Genomic DNA, 18,915 nt, shown 5'->3' on the forward strand with positions numbered 1-18,915 from the left:
TCTGCTACATGTTCTTATTGACTATTATTCAGTGTCCTTCCTTCCTGCTGTTGAATCTCTACTTCTTTTGATTGATAGCTCATCAGTGTTCCTCTTACCTGGTGCTGCAGAGTCACTGCCCACCTATTCTTATTGACAGCTACTCAGTGTCCCTCTTCTCAATTGCTGATGAATCTAAATCCATTCTTCCGATTGACAACTCCTCAGTGTCCCTCTTCCCTGTTGCTGAATCTCTCACCTAGCCTGATTGATTGTCTCTAAGTATCCCTCTTCCCTGCTGATGAATTTTACACCATCTCGCCTGATTAACAGCTTCTCAGTGTTCCTGCTCCCTACTGCTGCTGAATCTCCACCCAACTATTCTGATTGACAGCTCCTCAGTGTCCTTCCTCCCTACTGCTGCTGAAATATCACCCTGCTAAGTACAAGCTGCAGCAGTCAATCAAGCAGGTTGGGCAAAGACTGAATACCCTTGTGCACATAAACTTTCTCACCCTTTAACTGAAGTCATAAAAGGCAGATTAATTCAGCTATTCTAACATGGATTTTCAAAGTAACTAAACCGGCCACATCAGGTGTAAAAAAATTAGTCTAACAATGTATGCAGTTTTTATTTTGAAACTTAGTGACTACTTTTGCTCACAGTATCTTTCAACCATTGCAATATGTCCATTGCCACAAAAGAAAAATGCTTGATTTTCCCTGCAGTGCCCCCGCAGGTTATAAAGCAGTATCAGTCTTAGTTGATTTGAATAGATAAAGGTTTCTCAATCACTTCTGCTGTGCCAGGAAGGTTTTTAATTTTTACTTTTTGAAAGGAATTTATATGTTACAAGTACTTTTTTTTAATTTAAAATATATTCTACTGATCCCACAAACCAAGTTTTATAACGAGCGGTGAATGTTCTGAATTTTTGCCTTTGTTTATATTTTAGAAAATTGAGGGTTTTTTTTTTTTCTTTTGTTCATCTCCAAATGTTTTTGAGAAATTGTCAGCTGCGTTCTGTGGACTACGTCCAAGTGGAAAACCCACCCACTTGTTTCTCAGGCTTCCAAGTCCAGACCTCGCTCCGTTGGGGGGTTACGCTGTACAGTTTATTATACGGCCAAGCACTGGCTTACACTTGCTGTAAAATATTGTACCAATTTTCACTATTTTTTTTTATATACCAGAATGTGTAACTATTTTGAGTGTTTGTTTGAAACCTGATGCGGTGCGCTCTGGCGGCAGCTAATAAATTCTTGTCTTAGTGCCATGAAAATTTATACTCATATCATACGGAGAGAAGGAAAAAAAAATGCAGTGAGAAAACTAGGAACGTTCATCGGAGTAATAGCCGTTTTCATTTCATCCGACGATAATCCAAATGTCCTCATAGTCCTTACATGACTGGAAGGCAGGGCCGGAGCAGAATTAAAGTGGATTTCTCATGCATTTGATTTTTACATAATTATTTAGAGCTAAGTGTGTAGAGGAGAAATATTAGACCTTTTATTTTGTTTCATGTTCTTGTTTTTTATTTTTTTGTGTTTAAAATATTTCATGGAGGCAGCCATTTTGGAGAACTCTTACTTCCTGTATTGACTGTAAGGGCTGCGTTGTTTTTTTTTTAAAGCTAAAATTAATGGGAATGAAAAATTGAAATATTTTTTGTCTACCCCTACCTTAAAGAGTTGTTGAGTTTAGAAAACCCTTTTTTTTTTATACAATAATTGGGAATTCTGATAGTGGGGTTCTTTGTTCAGTATCCACATCTCTTGGCCAGAATGGAAAATGGATAAAAAGAGAGTCTCTCTCATTGGAGGACCTGTCCTGGTGTGCTTTACCCAGTCAAAGAATTTACTTGAATGGAGTCTGTATAATACTTACTTTCCCCTGCGGGGTCGCTGCACAGGAACTGAACACTTACAATCTGTTTTCCTGACACATTATAGCTGTTAGCGGGGGGACGGTGTGGGTCTCAATAGGCGGACATTGTGTAATCGGCATATTGTTAGTTATGTCATTTGCAGAATTTGAGACCAGGTCATGCAAAAATAATGCAGGTGATAAACAGTTCAAATATGAATACATACATTTTATTCTTGATGGTCACCTCTTCTGGCTCCATCGCTAAGTGCTGCAGTCTCTATTGTCTACAATCAAGACTCTCTGCTTATCAGGATGTCATGACACTCCTAGGGTATTTTGTTTTTGCACTCAACAGCAAATTCTGCTTTGTGACATCATTGCAAACTTAGCTCTGCTGCCTCGATTCCACATTGCAGTGTCATGTCTGTTACACTGAGCCACCATTACACTCTAGGATTGTGTTATTAGTTCCACATTGCTGTGACACTACCACTACACTGAGCTACCATTTTAAACTCAGCTCTGCGGCGTCACTTCCACATTCCTATGTTAACTTTGAGACCTCATTACTAACCCAGCTCTGTGTTAACTTTGCTACACTGAGCCATCATTGCAAAATCAGCTCAATGTTATTGGCTCCTTGTCATTGTGTCAACTCTGAGCTGCTAATGCATCTCCACTGCATTGGTTCCACATCTCTGTATCAATTCTGCAACACTGAGCTACCACTCTAAACACAGCTCTGCTGCATCAGTTCCATATTGTTCTTTACTCTATACTCAGCTCTGCTGCATCAGTTCCATATTGTTCTTTACTCTATACTCAGCTCTGCTGCATCAGTTCCATATTGTTCTTTCAGCTCTGCTACATCACTGTATCAACTCTGCTACACTAAGCCACAATTACAAACCCAGCTCTGCTGTATCAGTTTCATACCACCGCGTCAGCTTTGCTACATCGTTGTGCCTACTCTGTTTCATCATGGATGGCAACGCTGATAATCAAGTTGCAGTGATTCCATTTGTGGTAATTCCTGCTCTGACACTCCTATCACCAGGTACGGACTATTTCAGCCCTGGCATTTGAAATCACACAGGCCCATATTGTCCCCATCCCTGAGCACCAGATGGGATATATTACTAATATTACCCTGGATGGAGGAAAGGAAGATTTTCTACAAGACCCATATTTCTAATGATACCCATAGCCTTCTGGGGTAAGTGACGGAGTCAGCAACTTTGTTCTCCATCACAACTCTTAACAGTATGGGTGTATTGAAAGAAAACAATTCTGCTAACAACATAGCAGGCAAGGCGGCCCATGACCAGGCAGGCCCTCTTAGCATTTGCCAGAATTGCCAGATGGCCAGTCCGGCCTTGCCTATCACCATTATTCCAACTTTTACTCTCAGCTGCACCGGCAAGATGTGTCCGTGCCGCTTAACAACTGCTTTTCTGGTCCAAGGGCTTTGAGGATCCATCTCACCTGGTGAGAGTTGAAAATTCTTGTTTGCAATAATTTGAGTCCACATTTAGTTAACAATAATGAGACCACATTTTATCATCCAAATTACGGCTTAAAGACGCATCGTTGCTTAAGGGATCTGAACTCTACGTTTTATTGAAAATTAAAAATAGTTTGCTCGAAGGGGGATCAAAACTATTGTCACAAAGTGAAAGCTGAAGTAGGTTATGGATTTAAGGGCCTTTATCACCTAACTCCCTCTGTCAGCCCATCGATACCCTTCTGACCCATTCACATGGGTACTGATGACTTGTCACGGCAGTCTATCAATGAACCCTTGGCTGCCATCTTAGACTTTTTATGACTGTCAAATAATAAAAAACCCTGCGCATAATTGGTATAAGTAAGTTAATTATTATTATTATTATTTATTTATATAGCACCATTGATTCCATGGTGCTGTACATAAGAAGGGGTTACATACAAGTTCATAACAGTCCCAGCTATAAACTTGTCACATTAATGAAACCATAGAGTGAACGCCATAAAAAAACAACATAAAAAAGTAACAATTGCTGTTTTTGATTCATCCACCTCCTAAAAAGAATAATAATGTATTAAAAAAATTCACATATAGTGGTACCAGTGAATAAATCAACTCATCCTGCAAAAATTGACAGCTCCCCGAGGAAGCCCATGCGAAACGCGCGTCGGGGCTGCTATAGGACACACACTGGCAGCCTAATTATGGGTAAGACATGCATACCTCTAGTCTTGTTTCTCTAATAGGATTGGGTCTGCTACACTAACCGTTGAGGTATCTATGGAGACCACTACTTAATCCTGTTTTCCTTGCACTTTACATGCACTAAGCACTTTGTTTACACTATTTTTGAGTAAAACAATTCTTTATTGAGGTCTGCTAGCTCTGTCTATGCTGTTACAACAGTGTTGCTTTTTGGTCCTAGCACACATGAGCTTTTTGTATTACGCTTTGTTTTTTAAAAAAAAAAAATTTTTGGATTTCAGTACTCCGTTGTTTTTTTGTCGGATTCAAAAATTTACACCTAATATAGACCCATAGATGGAAAAATAAAAAGAATCATGGCTCTGGAATACGGGGACAAAACAAAATTTTTAAAATTAATTTTATTGCACAAAATCAGAGAGAGGGTAATAAATAAATAAATATGGTATCGCCATTATCGTATCTATTTTTCACAGTGGACACTGTAAGAAAAGAAACAAAAAAACAAAACTGAAAAATTGCAGAATTGCTGTTTTTTTTCTTCCCTGAAAAAAAAAAAAAAAAAAAGTTTTTTCAACACATTATATGTATAGCAAAACAATCTAATATTTATTTTGGAATGCAGTCATAAAAAAAAAACATGACTGTGTCCTTGTAACTCATCTCTAATATATCACCCAAGATTGGTGACCTGTATAAAGCTAATAGAAGGAGCGCTCGTCTATCAAAAGCTACAAATCTCTTCTCTCACAAACCTCGGAAACTATGTCAAATAAGCAAGTGAGTGAGAGAATGTCTAGTCAGAGGAAAATAATATAAATATATAGATTTCTTTATCCGGCACTGACCATAGATTTATAATGCAAAAAATATGATTTTTTTTTTAATTGAATATTTTGGACCATTTTTGTGGGGGGGCTAACAATGTCCTAATGACTTGGAACTTTGAGGAGAAAGACCACATTCTATATGACACATGGAAATCCAGTATCACTCACAATCCTGCTATATTTAGCCCAGATACAGACCAAAATCTTTATTCAATCTGGTCAGAGCCGTAGATGTTACACATAGATTAAAGTGTTGAAAAGCTGGTGTGTAAATATTTCTATTCACGTCTGGAAAAGTCTGTTATATCCAACCCCAGTCTGCCATATGTTACCTTAAACATTGGATGTCAGGAACACTAAGTACTGTATGGACAAAGTTCTAAAACTTTATTCTTTTCTTATGTAAAGTTCAATAAAAAGCAGATTTTTTAAAAAATAATTAATCTAAAAATGAGATCTATTCAGTAGATTAAAACACCTGTAAAGTGTAATGTTTTATTGCTGAATTCTATCTATCTATCTATCTATCTATCTATCTATCTATCTATCTATCTATCTATCTATCTATCTATCTATCTATCTATCTTCCTATGTCTGTCTGTATTTCTCCTAGCTCTATCAATCTATATACAGCGGGTAAAATAAGTATTGAACAACGCATAACAAATTTTCTAGGTAAAGCTATTTCTAAAGGTGCTATTGACATGAAATTCTTACCAGATGTCAGTAATAACAACCCATCCAATCCACGCAGGCCAATAAATTAGACCATAAATGTCCATAAACTAAGTTGTGTGTAATAAAGAGAAATGACACAGGGAAAAAGTATTGAACACATGACGAAAGAGGTGTAAAAAGCCATGGAAAGTCATGACACCAGCTGAAATCTATCAGTAATTATAAAGTAATCCTACCACTTAGTGAAAAATAATATCAGCTGATTCAACTGATGGTTTTTAAAAAGGTATCTCACTACCAAGGCGCCACACAAGAAACATTTCATGATAGATGTGAATAATATGGGGGTATTTAATGACAGTTTACAATCCTCCTTCAGCATGTGTAGCTGTAACAGGACACCTGGCTCAGCAGGTGGTCCAGCCACATCAGCTAGTATCCAAGTCATACAGGATGACCACCTGCTGATCCCACACTGTGCGACTGCTTAATTTAAACTTCTTCCAGACACAGGGGAATTTTATCAAGAGATTTAAGGAGAATATGGGGGTTATCATACAACCTATCCACACATTGGTTACATTTTCGAGATGTCTGGAAGAGGGTCTCGATCCATTCTAGCACCACAGGATAGGGTTACGCAGAATGGCTAGTAGAAGCCAGGTAGCGAAGCTGTATCGGGTTTCCAAGTATAACGGGGGCCTGTCCAGATCCGATGGCGCCAGAACCACCACCCAATGACCTTCTGTTAGGAAGTTATGATCCTTCATCGGTTTTGGGAGTTTTAGCTTCATAAACCCAGGGGAGGGGTGAAAAGGGTGTGAACAATCAATGGGCTAAATGCTTGTGCAAAGCCGTGTGGTCGCTCTCTTTTTATCATGCTTGCTGTTCACTTCTAAATGGGGGGGCCACGTCGTGTAATGTGCTGGAAGGAACTGAATCAGCTGGAAGCCCATGCCCCCATGTCACCAAGCAGCCAACGGCTGAACATAAAACCGGTAATTTACATGATTAATCTGCTTATAACTTTTGTACTATCATCTGTATTTGCATATCTAACCATTGTGTATATATTGTATTGTCTAGTGCAGGGTTCCCCAACTCCAGTCCTCAAGGCCCACCAACAGATCATGTTTTCAGGATTTCCTTAGTATTGCTCAGGTGATAATTGCTTCACCTGTGCAATACAAAGGAAATCCTGAAAACATGATCTGTTGGTGGGCCTTGAGGACTGGAGTTGGGGAACCCTGGTCTAGTGTGTCCTTAAGGTGATTAAATGCTGTATATAATTTAAACTTGTGCTGCTCTTTTATCTCAATTCATGAATCTACACATTCGTGTTCTTGGCTCTAATTTTCCACGCAACCGTGGCTGTTAATGGACAGGGTTTATATCTAACGAGGAACTGGTGGCAGTCCTACCCGGCTGATCAGGTTCTATTTCATTGGTGCTAGTGAGGGGGGCCTCTCAGCATGTAATCGTTGTGAGCGAGTGTGTTGCGACGTCAGCGATTGTGTGGGCCACATCCTCTCATTTCCTGTGCCTTCCTGGATCTGTGTGGACATGGTGGTGACTGTGTAAGACTGTGCCAAACTGACCTTACGTGTCCCCAGGGGGTGCATTACGTCACATTGCTGCAAGTGAGGGGGCTGCACCACATGATCCCTCTGACTTAAAAGTGATGTCAGGTGGGGTGACAAGGTGCGGGTTCATCACAATAGGCAAAACCAGCAGTGAGCTGTCTCAAGACATTCACAACCTTATGGCTACAAAACATACTGATGGCATTGGTTACAGAAGAATTTCTAAACTGCTGAACATTTCAATGAGTACTGCTGGGGCAATAATCCGGACGTGGAAAGAAAATAATTTCACCATGAACCAGCCATGACCAAGTGCTCTCTACAAGATTACAGATGGAAGAGTGAAAATAATTATCAGAAGAGTCAAGGACCACCTGTGGAGAGCTACAGAAAGACCAGGAATCAGCAGCTACAATTGTTTCAAAGTAAACTATAAGTAATATACTCAATCTCAATGGACTGTATGCATTCTCACTATGCAAGACTACATTGCTGAACAAAAAGCGTGTTCATGTGCGTTTAAAGTTTGCTCAACAATAATTAGACAAGCCTGTGAAATACTGGGAGAATATAGTCTTGTCAAGTGAGACCAAAATTGAATTCTTTGGATGTCATAATACACACCATGTTTGGAGGCCAAAAGGCACTTCATATCACCCCAAAAACACCATACCAACAGTAAAGTTTGGAGGTGGGAACATCATGGTGTAGGGCTGTTTTTCAGCATACGGCACTGGCAAACTTCAGATAAAAAGGATAAATGGACAAATGTTCTGGGACGTTCTTGATAAAAATCTGCTTCCATCTACCAGGATGATGAAGATAAAACGAGGGTGGACATTTCAGCAAGACAATGATCGCCATCACACAGCCAAGGAAACTCTCAATTGGTTTCAGAGAAGGAAAATGAAGCTGCTAGAATGGCCGAGCCGATTACCGGACCTGACTCCAATAGAAAATGCATGGAAGGAACTAAAGTTGAGAGTTCATAGAAGGAGCCCATGGGACCTTCAGGATTTGAAAAGTGCTGGTGTGGAAGAATGGGCCAAAATCACACCTGAGCAATGCCTGCAACTAGTTTCTCCATACAAGAGACATCTTGAAAATGTCATAGCCAAAAAGGCTTTTGTATGAAGTATTAAATAAATTTTCAGTAAGCGTGTTTAAATACTTTTTCCCATATCATTTCTTATTATTACACATAACTTAATTTATGGACATCTATGGTCTAATTTCTTTGCCTGTATGGACTGAAAGGGTTGTTACCGGCGTTTGGTGAAAGTTTCATGTCAATAGCTCCTTTTGAAATAGATTTACTTAGAAAATTGGTGTTGTGTTCAATACTTAATAAACTACAGTTGTTGCCAAAAGTATTGACACCCCTGTAATTTTGTCAGGTAATACTCAGTTTCTTCCTGAAAATGATTGCAAACACAAATTCTTTGTTATTATTATCTTCATTTAATTTGTCTTAAATGAAAAAACACAAAAAGAATTGTCCTAAAGCCAAATTGGATATAATTCCACACCAAACATAAAAAAGAGGGTGGACAAAAGTATTGGCACTGTTCGAAAAATCATGTGATGCTTCTCTAATTTGTGTAATTAACAGCACCTGTAACTTACCTGTGGCACCTAACAGGTGTTGGCAATAAGTAAATCACACTTGCAGCCAGTTGACATGGATTAAAGTTGACTCAACCTCTGTCCTGTGTCCTTGTGTGTACCACATTGAGCATGGAGAAAAGAAAGAAGACCAAAGAACTGTCTGAGGACTTGAGAAACCAAATTGTGAGGAAGCATGAGCAATCTCAAGGCTACAAGTCCATCTCCAAAGACCTGAATGTTCCTGTGTCTACTGTGCACAGTGTCATCAAGACGTTTAAAGCCCATAGCACTGTGGCTAACCTCCCTAGATGTGGACGGAAAAGAAAAATTGACAAGAGATTTCAACGTAAGATTGTGTGGATGTTGGATAAAGAACCTCGACTAACATCCAAACAAGTTCAAGCTGCTCTGCAGTCCGAGGGTACAACAGTGTCAACCCGTACTATCCGTCGTCATCTGAATGAAAAGGGACTGTATGGTAGGAGACCCAGAAAGACTCCACTTCTTACCCTGAGACATAAGAAATCCAAGCTGGAGTTTGCCAAAACTTACCTGAAAAAGCCTAAAATGTTTTGGAAGAATGTTCTCTGGTCAGATGAGACAAAAGTAGAGCTTTTTGGGCAAAGGCATCAACATAGAGTTTACAGGAGAAAAAAAAGAGGCATTCAAAGAAAAAAACACGGCCCCTACAGTCAAACATGATGGAGGTTCCCTGATGTTTTGGGGTTGCTTTGCTGCCTCTTGCACTGGACTGCTTGTTCGTGTGCATGGCATTATAAAGTCTGAAGACTACCAACAAATTTTGCAGCATAATGTAGGGCCCAGTGTGAGAAAGCTGGGTCTCCCTCAGAGGTCATGGGTCTTCCAGCAGGACAATGACCCAAAACACACTTCAAAAAGCACTAGAAAATGGTTTGAGAGAAAGCACTGGAGACTTCTAAGGTGGCCAGCAATGAGTGCAGACCCGAATCCCATAGAACACCCGTTGAGAGATCTAAAAATGGCAGTTTGGAGAAGGCACCCTTCTAATATCAGGGACCTGGAGCAGTTTGCCAAAGAAGAATGGTCTAAAATTCCAGCAGAGCATAGTAAGAAACTCATTGATGGTTACCGGAAGTGGTTGGTCGCAGTTATTTTGGCTAAAGGTTGTGCAACCAAGTATTAGACTGAGGGTGCCAATACTTTTGTCCGGCCCATTTTTGGAGTTTTGTGTGAAATGATCAATGTTTTGCTCTTTGCTTCATTCTCGTTTGTGTTTTTTCATTTAAGACAAATTAAATGAAGATAATAATACCAAAGAATTTGTGTTTGCAATCATTTTCAGGAAGAAACTGAGTATTATCTGACAAAATTACAGGGGTGTCAATACTTTTGGCCACAACTGTATCTATCTATCTATCTATCTCAATCCCCTTCTATCTATTTTTCTAACATACCAATAAAAAATTTTTTATTAATCCCTTCCCCTACCCATTTATCCTAAAAATCTCAGTTTTCTATTTTTTTTGTAAAAAATAAAATAAGAAAGTTGCGTTTTCTGTTGGCTAATCGTCATACATGTACACACATATCCGAGTGATCACAGATTTCAGGTTAATTAGTATGACTGGAAATTCGAAGCATTACTATTTCTTACAACTTAATGGGTAATTTCAGCCTGCCTGGAAATGATTAAACGTGGTGCTGGTTTGTACATTTTTGTTAATTGATTGAGTTGAGTTTGCGGTCAGAAAATGACTGTCAAACGCAGCTTATCTGTAATTATCGTTAACCAAAAACATACGACTCCCCTTCTAACGAGGCTAGTGTTTCGCTGTGTAAAATGTTGACATTTGGGTGGACAGAAACCTTGGGTAGGAATCGCCGGAGCACATGGTGGCGGAGAGAAGGTCATTGTAGAATCCACCATGTATCTGCCGCCTGTATATAGTTCTAGACCTAAAAATTCTAAAGGTCAGGCCATTGGGAGTTATTATACCCACTTAGGGAAAGATAGGGGTCCAAAAATGTCTTTAAGTCATATTGAAGCAATTAAAGGGATAGCTGCGTCATGGAACCATTAATTCCATTAGAAGATAGTTTTATTATTGACAGGAGCTATTATGTGTGTGTTTGTAAAATCACCAGCGATGTCTGTGCTTTACAGTCGGAGAAAAGATAAAAGTTTGGAGTAATTTTGTTTTTTTCTTGCCTGAGGCAACCCATTAAAAACATTTCTGGGACTTTTCCCGCAGACCACATTAAACATGATTGTGTCTGAAGCAATCCTATTTGAGCTACCTAGACGTTTGCAGCCTTTCCCCTGCAAAATCAATTTCTATAGTCTGTAAAGCATGGAGTATGACTTTTACAAGGGCAAAGACTTCAAAAACATTCAGGTTATACATGTAACAGTGCAGCAACGGCCCGGCTCCAGACGATCGCCTGAAGATGTATGCTAGACAGCTCTGGAGATCCTATTACTAGTAATGAAAATGTGATTACTGTAGAGGGTGGTCATGCCTCTGCTGAGGTCCAGGAGTAAAGGGGGAAGTCAAAATTGGCTGCAGAAATCAGGTCCTAAATCATCCTGCTCCAGGTTGTAAGGGGAGTGGTGGGATTACAATGTTATGGAACCGCTCACCTTACCTTCAATTCATTTCCCCTCATTATTACACTATACTTTATCTGTATATAAATATATACTCTACTCTAGGTTTTTCTTTTTTCTTCAAAATGTTGTGCACCATCCTCTTATTATCAGGACAGGGACAAGAAAAAATGTGAAACTGTCATCATAAATGTCTCTGCATCCTTGTTTCTCCAGTCATGAAATATTATGCTCCTTGCATGTTTTCAATTCTTCTAATAACCTATTTTGTCCTGTGCTTGATGCTACTTTTCCTCCCCATGTTGCTTCTTTGCCTGCCTCTGTTCCTTCTCTGTCCCACCTATGTTCCTTCTTTGTTGTCCCACTTATATTCCTTCTTTGTCTCACTTACTTGTATATTCTTATTTTGTGTCACCTATGTTCCTTCTTTGTTCCACTTATATTCTTTCTTTGTGCCACTTATATTATTTCTTTGTTCCACTTATTTTTTCTTTGTACACCTATGTTCCTTATTTGTTCCTCCTACTGTATGTTCCTACTTTGTGTCACCCATGTTCCTTACTAGTGCCATCCATATTCCTTCTTTGTCCCACTTATATTCCCTCTTTGCACCACCTATGTTCCTTATTTGTGCCACCTACTGTATGTTCCTACTCTGTGCCACCTATGCTCTTTACTAGTGCCACCTATATTCCTTCTTTGTCCCACTTATATTCCTTCATTGTGTCATCTATGTTTCTTCATCGTCCAAATTATATTCTTTCTTTGGTATATTCTTTGAATGTATATTTAAATCAAACTTATCCATAGCAGTTAATTACTCCATATTTAAGTTCACTCTTAGGGCCCCGTCACACACAGCGATCTCCCATCCATGTCGGATCATTGGTGGGATCGCTGGGACATCGTTATGTGTGACGGGGGCTTTAGACCCTATTTAAGAAGAAAGCTGAAGGGCAGTCGTCCTACTAGCACAAATACAAAAGACTAATAAGTGTTGTCTTTTCCCATTTAAGAAAACAGTTGATGCAGTAGTCAGCGTTGGACTGGACTCTGGAGCACCTAGGACCCACCAGAGAACATCATTCTTGGGGCCCACTATGTAGCTACATAGAAATAAATACAAGACAACCAATTGTGTGGTAAAACACGCTAATATCAGGGTATAATATAAGGTAGTACATGTCTTAATTATGTAGCAGGGGTTGGGGTAGCACCCTCATAGAATATAAAGTAGCCCCCCCATAGAATATAATGTAGCCCCTCATAGAATATAATGTAACCCCCCTCATAGAATATAATGCAGCCCACTTCATAGAATATAATGCTGCACCCCACAAAATATAATGCAACCCACTCATAAGGTATAATGCAGTCCCCCCATAGAGTTTAATGTAGCACCCTCATAGAGTATAATGCAGCCCCCCTCATATAGTATAATGCAGCCCCTTTCTTAAGGCAAAGGTTGGGGCTTGGATTAAACTGCATTTGTCAGTGGTGGGCCAAGTAAATCTCATTAAAATGATTCTGATGCCTAAGGTGCTGTATGTCCTTCACAACGCACCTATTTGTATACCCCATGGGAAATTTAAACAGATTAACTCTTTATTTAGAAGTTTGGTGTGGGGGAAACAGTATCCTCATATCAAGTTGGAGACACTTCAGTGGCCCAAGGAGGATGGTGGTTTGGTTTTGCCTAGTCCGGAAATATATTTTCTTGCAGCCCAGTGCCAGCATTTAAGGGGCTGGGCACACGAGGTGACCTCCATCATGATACAGCATCTAATAGAGGGAGTGACGAAAAGATGCCCTGTGGTACAGTGTTTGAAAGATGGCTCCCTGGGGGCACTTGGGAAAACTGTGGGGGAGGAGTAAACAAATTTGTGGGGTCACCTGCCTAACAAGGTTTTCTCCGTTATAGTATAATAATAATCTACTGGAGTTTATGGAGTTGGGATGTCTGCTGGAATGGCAGGCCAGGGGGACACTATATGTCTTTCAGATACTGGATCAGCGGGAGCTGAAGCCCTTTTCCCAGCTGCAGTCGGAGTTTGGTCTTAAGGCTTCCGGGGGATTTCAATATGCACAGATGAAACACGCGTATAGAGCTCAGAACAGGGGTGACTGCCTCAATATCCAGGGAGACCTAGTGTTGGAATATGTGTGTGGGGATGGAGCTACGAGGGGGGTTATCTCCTGCTTGTATTGAGACTTATTGCATACTTATCTACTTAGATTTCCGATCAATGCAAGGGCTATGTGGGAAAGAGAGCTGGGTCGCTTAGAGGATGAAACGTGGCAGTCTGTTCTGGAGTGGATACCAAAATTGTCACTGAGTGAGCCGTATGGGTTATCTCAGCTTTATATTTTACATAGAGTGTATAAATCTATGGCGGTTATGTACAGGGCCGGACTACGATCTATCTCTGAATGCCCTCGGTGTAAGAATGAAAATGCTGGAATGTTTCATATGTTGTGGACGTGTCCAAGATTGACTGCTTTTTCATTGGTGGTCCTGAGTCAGGTAGAACTGGCTTTTAGATGCGTGGTCCCAAGGGAGCCGGTGGTTTGCTTGCTGGGGTATGTGGAGGAGATTAAAAATGAATAACACCCTGAAGGTGGTAAATTGCTAGACTGCTATATATGGCTCGGAAGGTGATAGCGTGGAATTGGATAAAGGAAGACCCACCTTCGAGAGGAGAATACCTTAAATATGTGAAGCATGTCATTAACCTGGAGAAGGGGGTCTACAAGAAAAGGGGAAAACTGGTGATGTATGACAAACTGTGGACACCATGGCTGGAATTAGGTTAAGAGGCGGATAGGTGGGGGACGGTCTTTGGGATGTCTATATGTGGGGATGCTTGTCTACACTGCTATCTTAGGTAATACTGTATAATACAATTCTATATATTCGTACAGGTCATGTTGTTGGGATAATGCGAGCTGTCTAAAGGGGGGGGGGTGTGGGCTTGCTTTGTTATGTTGGGGTTTGTTTTATGAAAACCAGAAAATGCTTATATCTCTGCAACACGTATATTGTTGTGTTCTTCTTAATAAAAATCTATTTGAGCTATAATGCAATCCCATCACAGAATATAATGTAGCCCCCACAAAGTATAATGCAGCCTCCCATAGAATATACTGCAGCCCTCTCATAGGGCATAATGCTGCCCCCCTCATATAGTCTGATGTAGCCTCCCAGAGTATAATGTAGTCCCATGAGAAAATAATGCAGCCCCCACACAGATTATAATGCAGTCTCCCTACCACAGAATATTAATGTAGCCCCCTCATAAAGTATAATGCAGCCCCCCTCATGGGGTAAAATGCAGCCCCTCTCCATCTCTATCATTGTTCTCCCCCTCCACCACCATCATTGTCCTCATTACAACCTCCATCATTGCCTTCTCCCCCACCCCTATCATTGCCCTTTCCACCACCTTCATCATTGCTTTCTCCCCCACGTCCCCCATCATTGCCCATTCCACCACCTCAATCATTGCCTCCTCCTCCACCACCACCATTGCCCTTTCCACCACTACCATCATTGTCCTTTCCACCACAAACATCATTGCCCTTTTCAACACCTCCATCATTGCCTCCTCCACCACCATTGTCCTTTTCACAACCACCATCATTGTCCTTTCCACCACAACCATCCTTGCCTTCTCCCTCACCACCCCATCATTGCCCATTACACCATCTCCATCATTGCTCTCTCCATCACCCACATCATTATCTCCAATACACACACACACACAGTACCACACACACAGCACCGAACCATTCTCTCACACACACACACAAACAACCGCACCACTCTCTCACACACACACACAAACCACCGCACCACTTAAACACACATGCATGCACGCAGGTAGACAGACACACAGCACCACTCACCTCTCATCACGTTCCCCACAGCCGCAGCACATCCTGGCAGAATCTTAATCGCTGGCAGCTTTCTGTCTGAAACAGCCGCGCGCTGAATGATGTCATCCAGCCACGCTGTGTCAGACAAGAAGCATCGGGCAGGAAGCACGACGCCTTTGGATCCCTGCAGCTCCCTGTCCACCGATTGACTTCAGGGTGAGCCACCTCTGGGGCTACCTCCGGGGCCCTGACGCAGCCACACCGGCTTTACACGCAGGCATTGTTAGCCTCACTCTTCTCCATACCCATGGGGGCGTGGGGAAGCGTGAATATTCATTTCTCTTTAGCAGCGGGGACAGACTCCGCTGTCACAGGGTGGGCTCCCTTGACTCTGGGTCCCCACAGCTGCTGGGTGTGCTGCTATTAGCGACACGCCACTGACTGGGGGCCTCTGAGGTAGTGGGGGCCCTAGGTAGGTGCTGGCCAGTATGCCAGCAGGTGTCAGTGCCTGGGCCCACCGGAGAACCCTCCGGTTCTCCGATGTGCCAGTAGTCAATCGGTCGGGCACATGGTGGGGAGAATCACATTTCATGTAGGTGTCGGGAAGTGATAAAAACTCAAGTGATCCTCTGGATAAGGGAAAGCCTAGTGATGCGTTGCGTTGATTGCATACAAGTTCTGCAAGGACGACCATAACGCTTTCAACCCCTCACATGGGGGAGGGTGTACTCGTATGTGAATTTTCTGGGTTTCAGCGGATATAGGAAAGATTTATAGTCACTTTATTTCTGTAGAGTCAAAACGCTGGCACTGTGCAATCATTATTTGCTAATGTTCATCCTATTGTTTGGACAGGGATCTGTTTCTTTGTAAGATTGGGTCTCCAAAAGAGAGAAGACATCTGTATAATCGTAAAAGAAGTAAGATCCCATAGGACGTGAAGTCTTTCTCGGGAAGGTTAACAGGAGCACATGATGAATGCCCCAGTAAAGAAGTCTTACTATAGTTTATGAATTTTCTGTTACAGCTAGATCCAGCTTTCCAGAATAATATACCACGCACAAGGGATTTCACACTTATACATCCAAGTGCAAAATTAAACACATACATTAATTGGGGTTAGATCTCCTACTAGCTAGGAAAACACACCATTCAATTCCAAACACGCTCAGTTGGAAGAAGTTTGTTTTTCTATTTCCTTCCAAGAATCCTGTCGTATGTCTTAAAATGAAGTTCTGGTTTGAACTGTATTCTGATGTCCCACTGAGAAAAGTCAGAAGTTAGCTCCTGGGTCGACACAAGGACCTGTGGCATTACAGTTTCATTGAATTTAATGTTAAATTGTATTGTGAAAGTTTCAGAGCTGACACGTAACCAGAGCAGATGTTCACTTCAAAGAATAAGTTATCACATAGAGTATGTGACTCGCCCCCAGAGGCCGTGGGGTACTCGGTGCCAGGCCCATTGATTTCAGTGGGAGATGTCACAGTGGCAGTGACCCGGTCTGTGGCCTCAGACGATCAATGTAAAAGGGGTAGAGTGATGGTTTCTGGTCAGTTTGACCAGTGCTGCAGGGTTGCTTCTCTGGGACAGATGGTGTGGTGCAGCAATGATGTTGAAGCTCCCCACAGGTGGAGCTGTAGTCCCAGGGCAGTAGTAATAGGTGTTGAGGGAAAGGGTGCAGTGTTAGGCACAGGGATGTAGCAGTGCTGACTGGGTTGGCGCAGGAAGAAGGCAATGAGACAGCTGAGTGCAGTTCCAGTTCTTTTACTCACGTTCTTGGCACAGACAGGTGCCCGCTTCAATGCTGCGGTCTCCAGACAAGGGGCTCAGCCAACTCCCAGGCAGATGGAATCAACCTCTCCAGCACTACCTTTCGTGTGCCTGTTCTGAACGTCTCCTTTCTAGCGCTTATCTGAGGTACTTGCAGTACTGAGTTACACTGAAGGTCCTCCTGCTTGATGTTACTCAAACTCCACTCGCATGACAAGTGAATGTAGCCTGCTTCGGGGACTCCATCCGTCATGTCCCGTTCACACTTAGGTTGCCACCGTGTCTTCGAGTCTTTGGGGGAATAGAGTGATCACAACTCCTATTCCTCTGATTTCTGCCGCAGGAACATTAGTTTCACAAACAGCTTCGGAGACCGGACTCCAGCCATGCGCTTCAAACTTGAGGAAGGGCTCTGCTCTGACCTTAGTCCTTAGTTCTCTTCTCCTTACATTCCGCACTAATCTTTCTTCCTGAAGAATCAGGCTTTCTATTGCTCTTTCCCGTGCCAGCAGCTCCAGGTCACTGAATTCTGCTGCAGCACTTCCTTTCATTCCATCCCTCTCTGGGAATCTTCTCTCACCAACTGACTACTTCCTACATTCTCCCGCACTCTTGTGTCATCTCAGCTCCACCCACCACCCAGCACTCTTTGTGTTCCAAGCAGGGAGCCACAAAGGGTAATCTGCTATTCTAAAGTATTTGTGTTGGATGTGAGTGGTGGAATCTGGTCAGGTGTTCCACCTTACCTGGGATGTGGGATACTACACCTCAGGAGGAGGTGCAGTACCTCTGTGGCGACTGAACCCTCAGGGGCGCCAGATATGTACATAGGGAATAATAGTATTTCTGGCCATTGTATAACTTGTGTCCTGCATTTCCATCAGGCTCTATTTGTAACGATAAGTTGTCTGAGCTAGTAGGTGGAGACAAACTGTTATGATGCGTCTGGTGATGGTGAGGAGTGGAGGGGCCGGATAGGTGAGCGGTGAGGTGAGTATAAGTAATTTTTTATTTTTGAAACATTATGTTTATGATATGTGGTCTATAGAGACCCCGGATCATATTAAGGGACATTAAATTTACCGTTAATGACATTTTCTGGGAAAATTCACGCGAACAGCTGAATTTGAATTTTACCCAATATACTCATCTCTAGAATTTAGCATATCCTGATGGCTCCCAATTGTCTGTTTTTTTTCATTGTTTCTCCAGACTACTCTAGTATCCAAAACACCAGAATCCCCAGATAGAATGGAAACATGCAAGTGTCAAAGAGCCAAGGATATCCTGGACTAGTGCATGGAGACATGGAACCAAAGGATGGCTTAGAAATAAACCAGGAACCAAAGAGATTGGTACTTACCCTTCATCCTTTACCTCAGTAGTAGGATCTTGCCTCTTCCAAGTTACTACCTACTGTATGTAGTGGAGTTGGCAGACAATGGCTGAGTGTTAGCTGAACTTAAGTGACACCATGTCAGAGGACCAAGTAAGCAGTCAGAAATCATTGCAGATGGAACAAGAATTGCGGTAAAGAGAGCTCAGTAATACAATGTAAAAGAATCAAGAATTAAACACCTTAAAAAAGTGCTGTAATCAAGTGGACCTCGTTGCTTAGGTCCAGAGAGTGACACAGATTCCCAGGACAATGAAAATAACAGTAATTAACTCCATTGGCTGCCTAAAAAATGGAAGTTTGCTCATTCACATGACCTCAGCACAGTGACATTACATCACAGAGCAGCAGAAGACAGGAGAAGAAGACTAGACAATTGATGAATTTTGGCATAGCCTAAAAAGAAAAACTAACGGGTGTGTAGCTGTCGTCAACAAACAGTGTAATTAGATGGGGAGTTAAAATCCAGCACTGTACCCATCAGTGACATCTTTCAACCTGGTCAGTGAGAAAACCA

Source organism: Dendrobates tinctorius, unplaced genomic scaffold, assembly GCF_039654945.1.
Source record: "Dendrobates tinctorius isolate UK_male_01 unplaced genomic scaffold, ASM3965494v1 ptg000201l, whole genome shotgun sequence".
Lineage (NCBI taxonomy): Eukaryota > Metazoa > Chordata > Amphibia > Anura > Dendrobatidae > Dendrobates > Dendrobates tinctorius.